The sequence below is a fragment of the Odocoileus virginianus genome, chromosome 31 (genome assembly GCF_023699985.2).
Source record: "Odocoileus virginianus isolate 20LAN1187 ecotype Illinois chromosome 31, Ovbor_1.2, whole genome shotgun sequence".
NCBI lineage: Eukaryota > Metazoa > Chordata > Mammalia > Artiodactyla > Cervidae > Odocoileus > Odocoileus virginianus.
Window position 1 is genome coordinate 7,850,656 of NC_069704.1, and position 21,431 is coordinate 7,872,086.

At 40.8% G+C, this 21,431-nt stretch overlaps 1 long non-coding RNA gene across 1 annotated transcript; it reads right to left on the reverse strand.

Annotated features, from left to right (window-relative positions):
* Positions 1-8,978: 8,978 nt before the first annotated feature.
* Positions 8,979-12,711, reverse strand: LOC139032350 (uncharacterized). The gene is made up of 2 exons (XR_011484853.1): positions 12,628-12,711; positions 8,979-11,092 (listed from the first exon to the last, which is right to left on the reverse strand). It is a non-coding gene; the product is annotated as an uncharacterized lncRNA (long non-coding RNA).
* Positions 12,712-21,431: the final 8,720 nt, after the last annotated feature.

Below are 21,431 nucleotides of genomic sequence, written 5' to 3' on the forward strand. Positions count from 1 at the left end.
AAAATGCAGGGATCATTGTATATTTTGAGAAGCAAAAAAAATCTTAATTATTTTTATTGTTACAATTAAATTGCATTTTATATAAAAATTATTACACATTTATTGTAGTGTAAGATAATACTGAAGAATATAGGCTTGTAAAAGAAGAAAATCTACTTAAATCTCGGCTCATCATTTGTGTCCCCTAGGCAAGTTATACGTCTCTCTAAATTTCAAATTGCAGATAGGTAAAGTAGGGTTATTGTGATAATGAAAGAATTGTAGTTAAGTTAGAACACTCAATAAATTCAAGTTATTATTGCAAAGTAAAATTCAGAAAATTCAAGGAAGTAAGTAAAATTCGGCTTCCATGGTGGCTCAGATGGCAAAGAATCTGCTTGCAATGCGGAGACCTGAGTTTTTGACCCCTGGGTCAGGAATATCCCCTGGAGAAGGAAATGGGTACCCGCTCCAGTATTCTTGCCTGGAGAATTCCATGGACAGAGGAGTCATGTTATAATTAATCAAAGAAATGTAGTTAAGTTAGAATACTCAATAAATGCAAGTTATTATTGCAAAATAAAATTCAGAAAATTTGAAGTAAATAAAGATTATCCTTTATTCCATTATCTAAAGTGAACCACAGCTAAAATTGTAAAGTTTATGTACATTTGTTCCAGGATGTGTGTATGTTGGCATGGGGGGTCTCTATTTCAGAGTTATGAATTTATTAATTCTAGTACATAGTTTTTGAAATGCTTTTTTTAACTGGACTATATGTTAGAAACATCCTTATGTGTCAGCAAATGTCAGTGTAATTCATTATTTTAATAGCTTCATTTTATTCCATTATACACTAATGACAATGTTTAACTAAAGATAGTATATATTTTTTCATTTTTATTTTCCACTACTCCCCCATTATCATTTATATAAGCACACACAATAAAGATCACTTACATAGAGTATTTTTAGCATCTGTCCTATTGCTTAGAAATGTAGCTATCTTGTCAACAGATGCACTCCTTTGCATATTTGATAGCTATCATCAAAGTGCCCTTTCACATGCTGTATGAGAATGTCTGGGAAGCATTTCATTTAAGTCTAATCATGTACTAAGAGGGACTTTCCAAGCCTTGATCTGAAGGATCGGAGAACTGGTTCTGACTGGGTGTATCAGTTAGACACCTTGCCTGGATTGGTGAATACTTAGCTAAGTTGGAGTTTCCCCTGTATGTATGATTCTAGATAAACTTCTTTCTTAAAATATCTTGGCCTCAGTCCTGTTGCTTATAAAATGGGGATAATATGCACATTATGATTGAGAAAATTGAAATGATAAAATATATAAGGCTTGATTCATCTTAGGCACTTAATGCATACGTGTGTACTTAGTTGCTTAATCGCGTCTGCCTCTTTGTGGCCCCATGGATTGTAGCCCACCAGGCTGCTCTGCCCATGGAATTCTCCAGGCAGGAATCCTGGAGTGGGTTGCCATTCCCTTCTCCAGGGGAATCTTCCTGACCCAGGGGTCAAACCACCTGCTTCTCTTACACCGCTGGCATTGGCAGGCAGATTCTTTATCACTAACACCACCTGGGAAGCCCTAATCTTAATAAATATGTGCTCTTTCCTCCATTCTTTTTGGTTAACTGATTTTTTATGCCATGGTGTTTTGTAAAATGTAGATGCTCATAACGTTTTGTTGCTAGTTGGATCCTTTTACTCCTGAAAAAGGCATTAGGAAGTTATGGATCAAAGAAGATGTTCATGAAGTTAGTTATCTTCAGAGTTAGAGTAGAAGAAGGCAGAGGAGGGAGAGGAGAGGGCGAGGAGAAGAGAAGGATGGAAAACTGAATTTTGAAGACAGGGAGGCCTAGGATTGAAGTCTAGCCCTGTCACTTATTAGCTGTGAGAGCTGCGGTTTTGAGTTAACGTCCTTGAACCTCAGTTTCCTAATATGCAGCTAACAACTTCCTTACCATGTCTTGGGAGGATTAATTGCGAGAGTGTGAGTGTTTAGAGTACTGTAGGCAAACACCAGATGTCCAATAAAAAGGTAACTCTTATCTATTATTTCCACCATTATTCCCTTTCTTGACATGGCTATTCCATCATTATGTCCATTGTTGACAGTATTAAACATTGCTTCTTGTTTTTAACTCTCCAGGAAACCCTTGTGGCTTAGCACTATAAATCTATTATGGCTTCTAATGAGCCGCTTGAGCGTTATTTATCCATTCATTCATGGGAAAGGTTAGAGCCACACATTGAATTTACATCTCCATTGATCCCAGGTGGACAGAGACTGAAGAATTAATATATGTTGTGGACTTAGGAGTCAGGAAAACTCAGCATGGAAACATAACCTTTTCTATCTTTTGCTTTCTGCAGACAATTTGCTCATTATTTCTTGCTCACAACCATATCTACGTGTGTGTATGTGTGTGTGTGTATTCATGTATGTTTCATTATCTTGCTGTTCTCATTGCTTGTTTTTGGTTTTTAAAAAAAAATTTAATTTTATTTATTTATGGCTGCACTGGGTCTTCAGTGCTGTGTGCAGGCTTTCTCTTCTTGTGGCAAATGGGGTCCACTCTTTGTGGTACACTGGCTTAGTTGCCCCATGACATGTGAAATCTTCCTGGACAAGGGATTGAAGCTGTGTCCCTTGCATCGCAGGCTGATTCTTAACCACTGGACCACCAGGAAGTTCAGGTTTGTTTTTGCATTTTGTCACAAAAGGGGAAAAGGATGTAAGACCAGATCTTGAAGCCAGAATCAATAGTGGCAGACCCATTGCATTCACTGTAAGAGCTGGTGATAAAGGAGATCTTTGGGGTGAGCTTTTTCTGATAGCTGCACCATTATAAACTTAGATGAGATGCAAAGGATGGTTTTTGTTTGGGCCTTTTTTTTTTTTTTTTTTGCCTTACCTATCACTTCAAATTCTCCAGACTAGAATTCAAAAGAACCATAAGGTGTAAAGTATGCCAGAGAGATTATATACACAGATTTTCTAAGTAATGATTGTCTGTAACTCCAAGCTGTATGCATACCTTGCAGGAAAGCCCAGTTAAATGCTCAGAGGAGACTCATCTGTGCCTTCTCATAGAAAGAGGCCTTTCTAATAAGTGATAACTGAGGTTTAACCCCCTCTTCAAAGTGTCAAAACATTTTAAAGCAAGTTACTATAGGTGAAAGTCACTTCAAAATAGTCTGTGCATATCTCTGATGATCTTAAACTTATTTAACTTTTTATTGATTCAACAACCCAATGCTGTATTGCAGGAGAGTTAAGTTTCCTTGTCTGCTTTGCTTTTGTTTTCCCTCTTCTATTCTCAAGCTGTCAAATCTTCTATTGACATTTTCACTGTTTTCAACAGCTCCTCTTTCTTTTCTAAGTCGCTTATATTTAATCTTCTGGGGGATAAAAAACAACAACAAAAAAAGCAAATAACCAGACTTGCTAAAAAAGGATGTTTAATGAGATTTCATGAGCCTCAGCAGGAGTGCCAGAGAGTTTGTGCCTTCATTCATTAAATTTCATCTACAAATATTTACTGGGCTTCCTTGTGATAGTCCATAGGCTGTGACTTGTTCCAGGCAATAAAGTGCATTGTTGGGGGGCTATAACTTTTTGAAAAAGCATATTACCATTTTCAGGAACCTTTTCAAATGTCTGAGTTTATGGCTAACTTGTGAATGGTCAATACTTTGAACTTGTGACCGCTAGAGATTTGATTAATTACTGACCCTCTCTGCCTATATACACATGGATTTCTACATTTCCCAAAATGTCAACACACATAATCCTTTGTTTTGATCCTGCATTTGAAGTAAGCAAGGTCAAAACGTTTATCTGCTTCTTAGAACACGAGGAAGGAGACTCAATAAACTATGAATCATTTCAAAGCCTTTAAAATACCAAACTAGAATCGACTCTCCACTTAGGTGAAAGCCCATGCCCCAAGTCTTTATTATCCAAGCCTCGAAGAAGAGTTTTAGATCTCTTATTGCCATGCTTAAGATCTTATATTGGAAAGAGCACTGGCCCAAGAAACAGGAGACTTGGATTCTACCCTGAAATCCACAAAGAATTTTTAAGCAAGCATCTCTGGGTCCCAGGTTTCTCTCTTTTCCTCTGTAAAGTGAGGCTAATCATATCTGCCTCATACAATGAAGTGATGACATATTTTTAGATACTATTATTAATCCAAGTACATTGCCAAGCCACTCGGCAGCTTTGGACCCAACCAAAGATGGAACAAGATCCTGTCCTCCGTGGTCACAGGGTCCTGCCTACCAGTTCACAGACCACCCTTCTTACAGGTGAGAGGCCTCTGCACTAGCGAAAGCCCCAGATAATAGAGGCACAGAGAAGTTATCTGTATGGACTGTCTCTCTGGCTCCACCATTCTCCCCATTCCTTCTACATGGCTAAGCAGGAGGAGAAATTCTGGGAAAGACTCCAGACATTCAGCAGAAGCCTCCCTGGGAACCTTGGTGTGTCTCTCTCGCTGGGGCCCCTGGCTGGCCTGAGGTCACACGTGGGGAAGAGCACCAGCTCCAACCAGACTCCTTGCAAGAATTTCAGTGGCACGTCCTGAGACGACCAGATGGGCACCTTCTCTTCCTGCGCAGGCTGAGGCCAGTCACCATCTCTCCAGATGTGGGGCCTCTCTCAGGAGTTCTAACAGCAAGCCCCCAGCCGTCCCTTGGTAAGGTAGAACCACATGCCATCGCCTTTGTTTTATTTATTTATTTATTTTTCATTTATTTATATTAGTTGGAGGCTAATTACTTTACAATATTGTAGTGGTATTTGCCATACATTGATATGAATCAGTCATGGATTTACATGTATTCCCCATCCTGATCCCCCCTCCCACCACCCTCCCCATCCCATCCCTCTGGGTCATCCCAGTGCACCAGCCCTGAGCACTTGTCTCATGCATCCAACCTGGGCTGGTGATCTGTTTCACAATTGATAATATACTTGTTTCAATGCTATTCTCTCAGATCATCCCACCCTCGCCTTCTCCCACAGAGTCCAAAAGTTTGTTCTATACATCTGTGTCTCTTTTTCTGTCTTGCATATAGGGTTATCGTTACCATCGCCTTTGTTTTAAATCTGGAGATGTAACAGAGATCAGAGGGCAGCTAAAGGACTGGAAAAGACAAACCTGAGTCTTCAGCTCTGACACTTTCTCACTATGAGATTTTTCTTAAAATGTACGTCCCTTATCTCTAAAAAGGGGGTAGCCACCTTTTGAAAAGATGTAAGGAACTAACATAAGACACACATCAGTGTGCAGTACCAAGCATTTACTTATAATTTACTATTTCCCCTTCTTTCACCAACCTACCTAGCATATCCAGTGGAAATCACTCTATTCCTATAACAGGTGGTGATCAAAGAGCTCTTCAGGGCAAGTTCTCTCTGACAATCTCACCATACCGGGTTTCTAGAGAGGAAGATGAAAAACAGTCATTTTTTGTTTTCTTGGATTTGGGGGCATTGCTTCAGTAGCAAACACATTAGATGGTCTAGAATGCATAACTGACTGGTGTTCATCCTATCTCCTCCTGCCCTCTAAACTTCTGCCCTGGCTCCCTGGTTCCTGGGTTTCTGTCCTGCATCTGCCCTTCCCTGCCCTTGGTGGGAGGGGGAGGGGACCTGTGGAGCTGGTCAAAGCTGCTTTTCCCCAGTCCATCCACACAGCACACACATATGTGACTGGAGATGAGACCAAAGAGAAGGGACGGCCGGGATGGCTCCCTCTCTGCCCCTAGGAACCCCCCTTCCCATGTGAGCCCTTAAAAAACCTCCTTGCTCAGCTCAGTTCTGGCCTTCAGGAAGCAGAACTCCTGTCGAGGGCATTTTGCAGCTGCTAGGCTATAACTAAGTGTGCTGTGGTGTAGACCTGAGATTGGACCTAACAGCACTCTGGGGATTCTCCTTTCTGAGTCAAGAGACCTTTCAGTGCCATTAGAATAACCACAGTGGTTACAATTTGAGCACTCACTGTGAGCCAGAGTATTGTGCTAAATGTTTTATAGCCATTTCTGATGCTTAAGGAAACAAAGAGTAAGAGAGATGACGCAGCATTTATAAGGACTGCATCCAGAAAGTGGCAAAGTCAGGCTCCACACTCAATTCTGGCTGATTCCAAAGTTGGTTTTCTAAACCACTGATCTGGGCTGGTTCTGCGGTGTTGCTCAGCCTCTGACTTCTCCAGCTTAACAAAGTAGGAGCATCCATGATGACACAGAGGTTCTTGGTGATGTCCTACATCCCTTGCATCCAGACGCTGTTCCTGGTAGTGGGGTATAGTGACAGTGACATCAGCTCTCTGTGACAATTCACGTGTTAGTCAGGGGGCAATGATGCTAGTATTGTCTCCCTCCACCCTGACCACCAATCTGCTGAGAGCCATCCTGAAGCAACCAATGAGATCTTCTAAATAATGTCCCCACTGCAGGAATCCTGGCATATGTTAGTCCATGTTAACATGACCATGTTAATCCCATTTTCCCCTTTTCTATGTCCAAGGGGAGAATCATGCTAGTTTCTTGGAGAAAAGTTCATTGTCTGCCTGTCATTATGCCAGTTAGGTTTCTGAGTTTGGGAGTTTTCTAATAAATGATACTGGTAAAACATCACAAAATTCATGGATAAAAGAAAATAGATATGATGAATGGATAGATAAGTGAATACATGGATGGGTAAGTGAATGGATGAATGGATAGATAGATGTGATGAATGGGTAGATGGATAAATGAACAGATGGATAGATAGATAGATGATAGATGCATAACATAGTCGTGAAGAGTTTAAATTTTCAGTGATTGGTGTAGTGAATGATGTTCTATTTTAAAAAGAATTCTAACAAAGAGCAAAAATGCTTAAACGTTCAAGGGAAGTTTACTACAAATTTAGTACCTTTTTAAGAAGAAAGAAAAAAGAAGTGTGTCTTAATTGTAATTATTTTGTTGTTGCTCTGTTCTATTGTCTTAATTTCCACATCCAACACTGCAGGGACTTAGCGATTCTCCACCCTCCATGTCCTGGGTTCTGATGCACACTGTGATGCTAAAAAGTGTGACAACACATAGATATGATTTTGAGCAGCTGTTAGTGAGACAGGGAGGAGAGGCATGACCCATCTGTACACTGCTCTCCTCGCTTGGGAAAAATCAAAACAGGAAGAGAATCTCAACAGTCACTAGTAACAAAGCTGAAAGAAATAGATAGGATGGGGAATTTTTTTTTAATGTTCTTCTTCAACCTTTTTCATGGTTTCCAAACATACTCAGGCCATAGCACAATGTGGCTGGTGTGGGAGGAAGTGGCCCTGCTCCACATGGTCACTGAGAACCCAGCCTCCTTCCATCTTACGCTTCTATCCTCAGCACTGTATTTCCAGGGGTGCTGCAGTGGGGCCAGAGTTTTGAGGGTCGCACATCAGGTTTTAGAGTCATGCCTGGAAGTGGTATCATCGCTTTGGGAAAAAACTTGGTCATGTCGGGCTAACCTCACTGCAGAAAGAGAATGGGAAATGATTTCCTGTGTGCCTAGGACACACTTGAAAGGTTCCATGAGTATATTTTTTTTCCATTTATTTTTATTAGTTGGAGGCTAATTACTTTACAATATTGTAGTGGTTTTTGTCATACATTGACATGAATCAGCCATGGATTTACATGTATTCCCCATCCCGATCCCCCCTCCCACCTCCCTCTCCACCCGATTCCTCTGGGTCTTCCCAGTGCACAAGGCCCAAGCACTTGTCTCATGCATCCAACCTGGGCTGGTGATCTGTTTCGCCCTAGATAATATACATGTTTCAATGCTGTTCTCTTGAAACATCCCACCCTTGCCTTCTCCCACAGAGTCCAAAATTCTGTTCTGTACATCTGTGTCTCTTTTTCTGTTTTGCATATAGGGTTATCGTTACCCTCTCTTTCTAAATTCCATATATATGCATTAGTATACTGTATTGGTCTTTTATCTTTCTGGCTTACTTCACTCTGTATAATGGGCTCCAGTTTCATCCATCTCATTAGAACTGATTCAAATGTTCATCACAGCACTGTTTATAATAGCCAGGACGTGGAAGCAACCTAGATGCCCATCAGCAGACGAATGGATAAGGAAACTGTGGTACATATACACCATGGAATATTACTCAGCCATGAGTATATTTTATTGTCTCTACCACACACAGTCTTTGGATTTCTTTCATCTTCTACCCTGTCCTCTTCAACCTAGTTTCAACCTAGCAGTCAAAAGAATGTTTTAACAATATAATAAGATTATGCCACCTCTGTGCTGAAAACTCCACAGAGGCTCTGTGCTTGTTGCAGAATAAAAGCTAAACTCATCACAATGATTTGCATGGTCCTACGTGATTCAGCCCCTTATCTTGCTAACTTCAACTCTGACTGCTCACTCTAGCCATTCCAGGCTCCTTAGAGTCTCTTCCTTGGCTATGTAACTCTGCCTGAAAAGCTCTTAGCCAGATGACTATCTCTGACCTCTGTCAACCTTAAATTCACCTTTTCAGTGAAGTCTACCATGACCATCCTATATAAAATGTTACTTGTCTCTCTATCCAATGCCTCTGTTTCTTTGCTGTCTTTCTTCCAGATGATTTACACCTTTTTTCTGGTGTTTAAGCTAGTGTTTTGATTATTGGCTGTGTCCTAGACAATAAGTACCCTGAGTTGGGAGCCATGTTGTATAAGATGATGAGTAGTGATACAGAAGACCGTACACATGTTTTATTCTGCATCTTGCAGGTATTTCTGACAGTCATGACCTCTGACATTACTCCAACACCTAGAATAGTGTTGGCAAGGTGGCAGGCACTCAATTCCTTTGTTGAAGGAATGAATGAATGAGATAGAGAATTGTGTGACAGAATGGAATCAATGGACCCAGGGAAAAGGCCCTAAGACTTGGTCTACATTCAGAACAGTTTCAAGCCCCAGACCTTGCGCTGTGAGTTCTAGACCTCAGTGGATTTTTTTTTTTTTTTTTTGCCTTGGCAGTGTTTCATTTTTTCCCTTGCAAAATGAGAACTTTCACCATATTTATTACCTCTACCTCTTACGGTCACTATAAAATTAAAGAATATCGTATATGAAAGGGAATAATTCTAACAACAGCAGCACTCATTCACATTATTTATCTAGATCTGTTGTTTGGCTACGCTGCTTCTTGCAGAGAAATTATGTGTTGTTCTGACCAAAGATTGTTTGGGATCCCTGGGACAATCCCCCAGGGACCTGCTGCCTGTCCACTGCTTGCCTGGTTACCCCTGATAAGATCCAGGCTGCCCCTCGTTGGTCCCATAAGAGGCCCTATGGAGCAGGATTGAGGGCTCTCTCTGATACAGCCAAGGCAACCTGAGACACTCCAGATCAGAGCTACTGTCCTTGATCCCAGTGGGACCTTCTGTTAGAAAAGCTGTCTCCTCTCTGATAAGAGAACAAAGAATTCATAGCTTGTCTGGCATCTCTGTATTTTTCCCAGTGCAGTCAGCTTGAACTGGCAGGCTGGATCTTGTCTGGACAGATGAAAACCAGCAAACAGTAACCCTTGAGGCTCCTTTTGGCTAAGAACCCTCCCCTTGTCTCCGTGTCCTGGTTCCAGGGAGTCCCTGGAGGTTGAAACATTCCTGGGGTTCATCCATTCTCTGTGAATCTATGTCCTCATGTAAAATCTGCTCGCCCAGAGGAAAACATACCTGCTTCAACTCTGCCCTGGAACTTGAATGCCAGGCCTTCCTTGGAGGACACCAGGGTCAAGGTGAGGAGTGTATGGCTGCTTGCATGAGCAGATAAGAACTGCTTGTAACTGAAGAGCTAATGATTTTTCATAACAGCTTAAAATTGAATGAGTGTCTAAAAATACTTAAAGATTTGAAAAAATGTATTGTTTCAAACAAGGTTAATTTCCCAATATGGTTCTATTAACACGAACTGTTGTTTGATGTGGAAAAATTATTATCATGAAGGAGCCAATCTAAACCACATCCTGTCCCAGTATTCATCTATATCTTTTTATTTATAAACTTGAAATTAGAAATTTTCCTAAGCAGATTGCCACCCTCAACTTCCCACTTTTACTATGATTTCTATTTAATGTTCTGTTCAACCCTACCAATTTGTCTTTGGAAATTTTGTTTTTCTCTTGCAATCTGCCCCTATTAAGGAGTGTTTAGAAGTCCTCAGGGAAGTTTCAGAAAGTGTTTCTAGAAGCTATTTATAAACGTCCCAGAGTCTCATCTGTTGACTGGATAGGAAAGTTGGCATCTGGCCCCGCTGTGAGAGTCAGATAAACACAGGCAAGGTGGAAGGGGAACATGCCCCACCCCCATCAGGTTCTAGCCTGAAGATCCCTTCTAGTCCACCCAAAGCTCTGAGAACATCCGAAAAGGAAGACTCCCAAAGAAATAAATGTTCCCATCTGTGACTGCCTCATTCCTGGATCCTTCTTGAAATTCCTGCGCTTGCCCCTGAAAGCCCTGGAGGGTCACATGGGGAGCCACGAACAAACCAATTTCAGGGGGTTTCCTTGTTACCAGAATATCATCTGGGCAACAATAGATGATGTACTTAAGGACGTGCCCCCTTTTCCTGTTATCTTCACCCCTCTGTTTTCCCAAATAGAACCGAGTGTGGGAACAACAGACAGAAATCACTCCCTCTAGTTCTGCCCCTATCTCACAGACTCTCTCTGTCTCTCTCTGTGCTTCTGATCTCATATGCATTTATTACGACTTTTATGTACTGAGTTCCTACTGCAGGCCAGGCCCTGCACTGAGGAACTTGAAGGTACAGCGTCATTTAACCCTCAAATCCTGTGGAGTAGGTTCTGTTCTTCTTACACATGAGCAAGCTGAAGGTCAAAGAGCTGATTCATCTGAAGCTCTACGGCTGGAAGGATGCTGAGGTTGCCTTGTGATAATGCATGCTTCTTTTTCCTCTCTTCTCCATGAACTTCCTTTATCAGCTACTTCATCAGTTCTCGGAGGACACTGAGGGGTCCGCTGTTTGTCACTTGAGCAATCCCTTCTTCCTCTCCAAATCCCAGTTTCCCTTTCTATAAAATAATATGATAGGTTAAGCTTTGTTCATGCTCCAACATCCTTGGGCCCTAAAGATGCAAATGATGGCAGCAAGAAACTTGCCAAATCCCCCAATTTGTAAACTCACATACCTGCTTTTACTAAATCTGTTGAGAAGGTACCACCAGGCAATTCTATGTGGCTTATAAAGAGGAGACATCTCAACCCCGCAGTCAAGAGAAATAAGGCCACTAAACATTTTTCTAATTTTTTGAAAAATTTAAAATGATCAGTGGCTGTTCAATTATGATGTAGAGTAGAATTTGAGAGATTTTTAGTTCACATTTTGGTTCTGCCACTAGCTTATCATGTGATCTTGGGCAAGTCACCAAAATCTTTGAATCTGTTTCCCCTTCTGTAAAAACAGAGGTCCTAATAACCAGGCTTCCCTCCTAGGATTGTGGAGAGGAACAAACTAGCCCCATAGACAGGATTAACATTTGACTAGCACATAGCAGCCAGTGCTTGCAAAAGGCCACAAATGGATATCCAATCTCCTCCAGTCCTTTTAGCTGTAGAGGGTTGAACTCTTAGGGGAGTAACTCTAAACAACAAAAACAGTCAGAAAAGGAAGTGAGGTGATTAGCTTTCTCCCTCTACAGTCTGACCATTAACGGAATTAAGCAAGAACCAAATTTTATCCCTTGCACTTGCTCTTCTGAGCCAGAAAGACCCAGGAAATAATGCCTATTGAAGACACTCATTTTGGTTCTTGGCCAGAAGTTTCAAATACTTATTTGATCTTAAGCTTCTTAGCTTTGGACTGAACATTATTTAAAAGTTCCAGTTAAATTTACTACTCTCTCTTCTCTTGAAGCAGATTCATCTTTGGATAACCTTGAATAAGAATGGCAAACAAAGACGTATTCAAAAACCCTGTTTTATTTTCCAAAGCAATGGCCCCTGGTGGGGTAGTAGTCTTGACTTTTATTTGAATCCATGTCTCCAAGCACAGAGGGAACATGCACCCAGAAATGTGCTTTCCCAGCATGCTTTGCTCCAGGGTCATACTCTTTGAGGCATTAGTCATTCTTAACTCATAAGATCAAAACTAAAGCTAAATAAAAGCTAAAAATGGGTGATTTGTCACCCAGCAAGCACCAATAAAATGTAACCACATGGAAAAATGAATTAAGCCAAGCCCATCTTTTTCTTAAAGATAATTGCCTCTGATGTCTCACGAGTTACCATGTTTATTTCCCTGCAAATTCTTCCTGACCCAGATAGCCAAGCCCTGCCCTTCATTCCTCCTCTGTGAGTCTACTCACACTTTCCTCACAGGAAAATGTTGCTGCGAGGTTCTTTGGAAAGAATTGTTTTCTCATTTGAGCAGGTGCTGCAAACCTGAGCCGGTCAGGTTGGGCACCACCCATGTGAAGTTGCCCAGCCCCCAACAAGACCATCGCAGATGACTTCTGATACAACAGAAACTCAAGTTTGGTTTTGTGAGCATAGAACTTATGGATAAACTTCATCCTGTCCATCTTTTCAAAAGATGGAATGATCTCACCTTGCCCAACTGTTGGTCTTCACCACGGGAACAATGGTATAGACTTCAACCAGGAGTCTTTTTAATCTTCCTTATTACTTCATAATAGGAATACAAATAATAAGAACACAAAAAATAAATTATTACCAAGTATTGTTAGAGAACACTAATAATAAATTCATGTCTCTACTAGTAATAGCTCTGATATACACACTGGTAAAATATTTCAACATTAGTAAAGTTAATAAGAATATACGAAACTGAACTAGACCCACAGAAACAGGAAGCAAACTTAACAGTTATCAATGGAGAAAAGGGGAAGGGTGAGGGCTAAATTAGGAGTTTGGGATTAACATATACACACTACTATATATAAAATAGATAATCAACAAGGGCCTACTGTAAAGCACAGAGGACTATTCTCTGTATTTTGCAATAACCTATAAAGGAAAAGAGTCTGTAAAGAATCCCCTGGCTGTGTACCTGAGACTAACACAACATTGTAAACCGGTTACGCTTTCAGAAAACAAACACAACCAGCATGCCATATGTCAACACTCACCTCGTGTCAACCTCTGCTGCAGATCTCTCTGCTCTACCTCTGGGTAGCTGTGAGTGGACCACATAGTCTTCATTTTACATATTAAAAAAAAGAAAAACAAGCTAATATCCCAAAGGTTAAGTAACTTGCCTATATCATATAGTTAATAAAGCCCAGGGCTTAGGAGAACGCCCAGCGCTGTCTGGGAAGCCCACACTTTAAACACTGTTTCTCTTCTCTTCCCTGCCATCAGGTAGACCATCCATCAGAGCAGAGTGGGGTTTGACCCTCTGTCTTCATGGAAGAATCATCATAAGGGAAGATTTGAGTTGAACCTACAGGTTCCATTTCTACTGGGTTTGACTATTTACCCTCCACTCTCACCAGTGCACACCCAGATCACCCCACTGTGAACAGTCCTCTCTAAATGAGTCAACATCTAGACATCATCTGAACCAAATAAATGATGGGACATTATTATACATATTTGGAAAATGGAAGGTCTTGGGATGCATGATTTTTTTCAATCTCACCCCTTTCTGTTTATCTAGTAATTAAAGGAAGGAAAGAAAAAAAGAGGAAGAAAGGAAGAAAGTGAAGAATGAATGAGTAGCATTTATTTGTAATTGTTGTTCAGTCACTCAGTTGTGTCTGACTCTTTGCGGCTGCATGAACTGCAGCACACCAGGCTTCCCTGCCCTTCACTATCTCCTAGAGTTCGCTCAGACTCATGTCCAATGAGTTGGTGATGCCATTCATTACTTGTATTAGTGGTTAACAAATACAAAATTATTTGTAATCATGGTTAATATATATTGAGCTGCACTAATTAGTGAATGGCACTAGAAACTCCACATATGTAATTTCATTGACTCCTTCCAACAACCCTAACGCAAATGCAAAATAAATATGAGAATGAAATCTGAGAATTCTTACAATGGTTTGTTGCACTTGCTGAAGCTTAGGCAACATATTAAGCCACAGCCTCAAAAGCCCTGAGGACAACAGAGAAGGCAACACAATAATGAGCAAGACCAGTTAGAAATCAAAAGAAGCACATTCTAGAGAGTCAGTAAAGAAACACTTACTACCCACAGCTTAATAGTTCAGTGCTGTTATTTTACAAGTAGCGAATCTGGGGCACAGAGAAGAGAAATGGCTAGGCAATGAGTTATATAGTCGAGTGGAGAATAGAACCACTTCTCTTGACTCCCAACCCAACGCTCCCTATATTTCCCTCTTCTTGGGATGTATGGAATGGAATGTCGAACAGATAAAATATTTATTCTTACAAGGAGCCTGGGATTGAAGTGGATTCCTCTTAATAAGGGGAAGTATGTGGAGTGCCAAAGCCAGCAGTGTTTGGCCAATAAAAGGCAGTTATGTGAGCTGCAGTGAGAATTACACTGGGGTGACAGGAAGTACATCAGATTCCCTGGAGAAGGAGTGAGATGCAGAAACTCCGCAAAATAGATGATGCCACATCAAGAGATGCCCAAAACTCTGGGTGACCTCCCTAACGATTCTTGGTCATAATAAATGTACTGCATATAATTTCAGATGTGCATGGGGGAGGTATGAAATCAACAGGAACATTTAATGCCAGAAATTTCAGTGAGTTGAGTTTGAAAACAGTAAACTCTGAGGTGCATATCTGATGGTGCTGAGATCACTCTGTAATCTAGACCCATGACTCCAGGCTACTACCTAGGGAATCTTACACTGCACATGTTTATTCATAGTATTCACAGTTTCACTACTTTAGGCTTCCTTCCTCTGTGCATTCTTCACAAAGAATTCAACATGATTTCATTAAAGTATAAATCAGATCTTTGTCACTTCGCTTTTTGAGATTCTTCATCCATTGTACTTAGTATGAAATTGGAACACTTCATCATGGCTATGATGGCCTGACCTGATGGCCTGACCACCTCACCAGTCCTCTACTTTCCTCCTTCTTCACTAGGCTCCAGCGACTATTTTTTTCTTCCCCAACACTCCAAATGCTTCCTCGCATTTTTTTAATTTATTGTTCTCTCAATGTAGAATATCCTTCTAATTAACTATTCCTAAGACTGACCCCTTTTGAAGGGGAAAGTGGGATGAATTTCTCAAGAGAGTCTCATTGACATATATACACTATCACGTGTAAAATAGACAGCGAGTGGGAAAATGATGTGTAGCAGGTTCTGTATAACACAGCTCAGTGCCCTGTGATGACCTAGAGAGGTGGGTTGGGAGGGGAAAGGAGGTTTGAGAGGACGGGGACATATGTATACATATAGCTCATTCACACTGTCATACAGCAGAAACTAACATAGCATTGTAAAGTGATTTGTTGTTGTTGTTCAGTCGCTAAATTGTGTCTGACTCTTTGTGACACATGCTCTGCGGCATATCAGGCTGCTCTGTCTTCCACTATCCCCTGAAGTTTGCTCAAATTCACGTCCATTGAATCAGTGATGCTATCTAACCATCTAATCTTTCCTCTGCCACCCACTTGTCCTTTTGCCTTTAACCTTTCCCAGCATCAGCATCTTTTCCAATGAGTTGACCCTCTGCATCAGGTGGCCAAAATATTGGAGCTTCAGCATCAGTCCTTCCAATATATATACAGGCTTGATTTTCTTTAGGATTGACTGATTTGATCTCCTTTCCATCCAAGGTACTCTTAAGAGTCTTCTCCAGCACCACAATTCAAAAGCATCATCTCTTTGATACTCAGCCTTCTTTATGGTCCAACTCTCACATCCATACATGACTACTGGAAAAGTATTTTGCTCTAGATGTCATTAAAAACTCAGATTAAGTCCCCATATGTAAGAAATACTCTATATCATTTCTCCTTCCCAAATGAAGACAGAGATTATGAAATGCACAATGTTAACAGGAATGACCATAAAATGGAATTCATTTTCCAGGTGGAAAATCTGCCTGCAATGCAAGATGAAGGTTCGATCCTTGTGTCAGGAAAATCCCCTGAAGAAGGAAATGGCAACCCACTTCAGTATTCTTACCTGGAAAATTTCGTGGAGAAAAGAGCCTGGTGGCTACTCTCCATGGGGTTTCAAAGAGCTGGACATAACTGAGGACACCACCCTTAAGGCAGAAAGTGAAGAGGAACTAAAAAGCCTCTTGATGAAAGTGAAAGAGGAGAGTGAAAAAGTTGGTTTAAAGCTCAACATTCAGAAAACTAAGATCATGGTATCTGGTCCCATCATTTCATGGGAAATAGATGGGGAAACAGTGGGAACAGCATCAGACTTTATTTTGGGGGGCTCCAAAATCACTGCAGATGAAATTAAAAGACGCTTACTTCTTGGAAGGAATGTTATGACCAACCTAGATAACATATTAAAAAGCGTAGACATTTCTTTGCCAACAAAGGTCCGTCTAGTCAAGGCTATGGTTTTTCCAGTGGTCATGTATGGGTGTGAGAGTTGGACTGTGAAGAAAGCTGAGTGCCAAAGAATTGATGCTTTTGAACTGTGGTGTTGGAGAAGACTCCTGAGAGTCCCTTGGACTGCAAGGAGATCCAACCAGTCCATCCTAAAGGAGATCAGTCCTGGGTGTTCATTGGAAGGACTGATGCTGAAGCTGAAACTCCAATACTCTGGCCACCTGATGCGAAGAGTTGACTCATTGGAAAAGACCCTGATGCTGGGAGGGGTTGGGGGCAGGAGGAGAAGGGGACGACAGAGCTTGAGATGGCTGGATGGCATCACTGACTCGATGGACATGAGTTAGTAAACTCCAGGAGTTGGTGATGGACAGGGAGGCCTGGTGTGCTGTGATTCATCGGGTCGCAAAGAGTCGGACACGACTGAGCAACTGAACTGAACTGAACTGAGGACAGTGCAAAGACTCATAGAAAAGAAATAGGTAAAATGATATGGGCTGAAATTGGAGCCTATTATACAGAGTGAAGTAAGTCAGAAAGAAAAACACCAGTACAGTCTATTAATGCATATATATGGAATTTAAAAAGATGGTAACAATGACCCTATATGCGAGACAACAAAAGAAACACAGAGATAAAGAACAGACTTTTGGACTCTGTGGGAGAAAGTGAGGGTGGGATCTTTGTGAGAAAAGCATTGAAACATGTATATTACCATATGTGGAATAGATCACCAGTCCAGGTTCGATGCATGAGACAGGGCGCTCAGGGCTGGTACCCTGGGACAACCCTGAGGGATGGGATGGGGAGGGAGGTGGGAACGGGGTTCAGGATGGGGACACGTGTACACCCATGGCTGATTCATGTTAATGTATGGCAAAAACCACTACAATATTGTAAAGTAATTAGCCTCCAATTAAAATAAATAAATTAATTTAAAAATGATATGGGAGATTGTATGGGAGAAGTTAACTCCAAATACAGTTAGAGCCTGGGAGAGTAGGTAAAGATAGAAAGAGGAGGGTAATTTGCCTATTGGGCTATGAGCTCTAACTGTAGTATTCATTATCCTATCTCCAGAATTGAGAAAGATGCACATTACAGGGGCTTGATGAATATATATTAAGTGAATAAGCAAATATACAAATGAGCTGTTGCAGTAACCATTTCTAAAATATATTAAAATATGCTTGTGTCCATTTGATGGAAAAATCAGTCCCCTGTTCTTGTCATATTTCATTTATAGTCATGGTCTCCTTTCATTTTTATTAAAACAAGGAAGCACCCTCTTCTTCTGTGTGCACCCACTCAAATTCCAGGATTATTTTTTTGGCAAGAAATCAGCATTGAAGGAGAAGCAGCACCCATACTTCTGTGTCCTATCCTCAAAGAAGAAATGGAGCTAAAATCCTGGATAAGCAGAGACCTTCCTGTGCTCAGATCTGTCTGTGACAGAAATGAATAGACCCACATGGGGGGAGTAGGTATGAAGATGAAGAAAAGCTTTTACAACTCCTGTCCACATGATTAATTTTTAGCAGCTTTATTGAGTCTTAATTTACATGCCATAAAATTTATTTCATTTCCAGTATGAAATGATCAATGGTTTGTAGTAGATTGTAACTGTCCCATGGTACAATATTAGAGCATAACCATTACCCCAAGAATCTCTCTTGGGGCCACTGCAATCACCCTACTCCCAGCCTCAGACAACCACTAATCTGCATTCTATCTCTATAGATTTACCTTTTCTGGACATGTCATATAAATGGAATCACACAAGTCCACATAATTAATTTTTATGTCAAAATTATGTATCTATTTGTTATTTGGAGGAAGAATTTGAGCATATAACTCCCTTTTCTTTGGATGGTTGACTTATCCTTTTTGTGCTTCAGTTTCTTCATCTATAAAATGGAATTCATAATGCTCCCATTCATGATTAGGGCATTTAGTGCAAAGTCTAGTAAATGGTGTAGCTGTTGTTAAATCGCTAAGTAGTGTCTGACTCTTTGTGACCCATGGACTGTAGCACTCTAGGCTCCTCTGTCCTCCACTATCCCCCAGAGTACGCTCGGTTTCACGTCCATTGAGTTGGTGACGCTATCTAACCATCTCATTCTCTGCTGTCCCCTTCCTCTTTTGCCCTCAATATTTCCCAGCATCAGGGTCTTTTCCAATGCGTTGGCTCATGATAAATGATACTTGCTTAGTGAATCATAACTATTGTTGCTGCTGCTGTTATTACTGCAATTTTCACCCCAGCACAGGTCACTGAGACCAGAGAAAGACAACAAAATGGCACGTTAAAGGGAGAGGGATTGTTTCCATTCAGTTTTGAGCAGAAGGAAACCTGTTTCTATTCCAGGACTTTCTGTTTCCATTTCTTCTTTGGGGATAGGATATGGATGGCTGCGAGAGGCCATCTCATTCACTGCTGATTTACTGCCAAAAAAAAAAAGATTCTGGAACTCAAGTAGATGTGAGTGGAGGGAGACGGTGTTTTTCTGTTTTACTAGAAATGAAAGGAGACCTTTAATATGAGATCCAAGTGACAAGGACAGGGGACTGGTATTTCGATTAAGCAGTCATAGTAGTGTTTTCATGTCTGACTATGGCATATCCATTAACTTGAAGATTGAAAAAAATTCACTTCTATGTTAGAACTCTAGTACAAATAAAGGCTTTTATTTTCTTTTCTCTTTTTTTGAAGGAAATGATTTCTTCCTCCTTAAGCTAAAGTAAAAACATACAAAGTTTCTGATTTGGAGGCAAGTGACTAAGATTCTAGGACTGGCTCTTTCCCTAGAGCACCTGACTGGGTAAACCAGGTCTCATCTCTGGGCCTCAGTTTACCTTAGCTGTGAAAAAGGGAGAATTTGTTACTGAGTCCAAGCTTGCTCTGCTCGCCACATGACAAGACAACTGCTCAAGAGGATGGCAGACTAATGTCTCAAAATAGCCACCTTATTGGGATCTGGAAGCAGGTTCTTTTTAGATCAGAGATCAGGGGGAGGTGAGGAAATAAAAAGGCCATTAATCTTGCAACTATGCAAATATCTCCTAGAAAGGCAAGTGTCAGGCAGGGGATGTAATCATTTCTTCCTTCTTGCCATCTGCAAGTGGACAGGGTTTCGAACAAAGGAATTTTAAGTTGACAGTCAGGCAGAGGGGAAGGAGTCTCTGAAGCAGGCCATTATGTAGGATTATAATAACAAAGGCAATGAAAAGCAAGTCAAAGAAACAGTTCCAAAATGGAACCAGAGTTGGATTTTGCCCGCAATGGTTTGACCTCAAAGCTCTTCTCTAAGGTAAATCTCTGTTTCTAAGGTGAAAGCATGGCTGATGGTAGGTGGGGAAGAGCACAAAGCCATGAACCGTGCTATAATATCATGCGTCTCATGGATCAAAGGTTTGTGTTGTGTGTGTGTTCCTCATAAATCAAAAAATGTGTATAGTTTCTTTAGTTTAAAGCAGAGGCAAGTAATCTATTGCCTGTTCCTGGGCCAGATCCAGCCCACTTCCTTTTTCAGTAAATAATGCTTTCTTGGAACAGAGCCACTCTCTTTTGTTTACATATTGCCTATGGCTAAGCCTATTTACTGTCTGGTCCTTTACAGAAAAAAAAAGAAAAGAAAAAAAAACACAACATTTTTTTGCTGACCCTTGGTTTAAAGAATGGTTTTATGAACCATTCCAAATAAAAAATTTAAGTAAGTACAGCATATAGTTGAGCAGTTTCAGAAAGTAAATGGCTAATATGTAATGGTTAATATGAGTTGGCTAAGGTCACAGAGCTGAAATAGGAAGAAAAAAGATCCAATAAATGATGATGGTGATGATGGCACTCACTGACTGTTCAAGGGAGCAAGATAATTATCTAAATACCGTATATACCTGTGGCTGATTCATGTCAACATATGGCAAAAACCACCACAATATTGTAAAGTAATTAGCCTCCAATTGAAGTAAATAAATTAAAAATAAAAATAAATACTGTGTACTAATATATTTAGGCCTTGCAACTGTCATTTTATAACCTCAACTTTATAAATAAGGAAAATGAGGCCTAGGAGTAGAAGAAACTTGCCTACAATCATACAGTTAGTAAATAATGACTTTTGGACTATATGGCCTGGTATAATTTTTCAGTTATGGATGGAGAGATGGCAATCTGGAGAAGAAAAGGGGCTTGCACAAAATCCTTTATGACAAAGGAAAATGGGACCCAGGCCTCCTGACTCCATGACCAGTATTCCTGCCATCACGGCATCTGCTAACCTGGCCTGTCAATCCTCTAACTTACAGGAGATGTATGGACATATGTACTACCAATCTGTTACACCTATCAGGCTATTAGATCTAGGAAGTTAAGTATCACATCTTCTATTTCTTTTCCTAGAACCCTAGCGTTGTTGTTCAGTCACTCACTCATGTCTGACTCTTCATGACCCTGTGGACTACAGCACACCAGGCTTCCCTGTCCTTCACTATCTCTTGGAGTTTGCTCAGATTCATGTCCACTGACTAGGAGATGCTATCTAACCATCTCATCCACTGTCATCCTTCTGTGGAATAGCAAGAAGCAAACTGCTCAAACGAACATTGTACTCTAAGGGAAGACTCTAAGGGAAGGGATCAGAGTGCTCATTCTAGAAATCAAACCTATTTCAAAACAAATGTCCTCTTTCCAGATTCTATACTGATATTGCTGCATCTCCAGGCTCTTAGAAACACCTTACTATGAATACAAATGTCAAAGTTGGCTGTGTAATAAACACAGAAGCAAATGCTTTAGGCCTGAGTAACAGAGCTGTGACCAGGCTGGGCTTTGCTTTTGACACGCTCAACATGTGTTTTTAGGCAAGAGTCAGAGAGGAAATT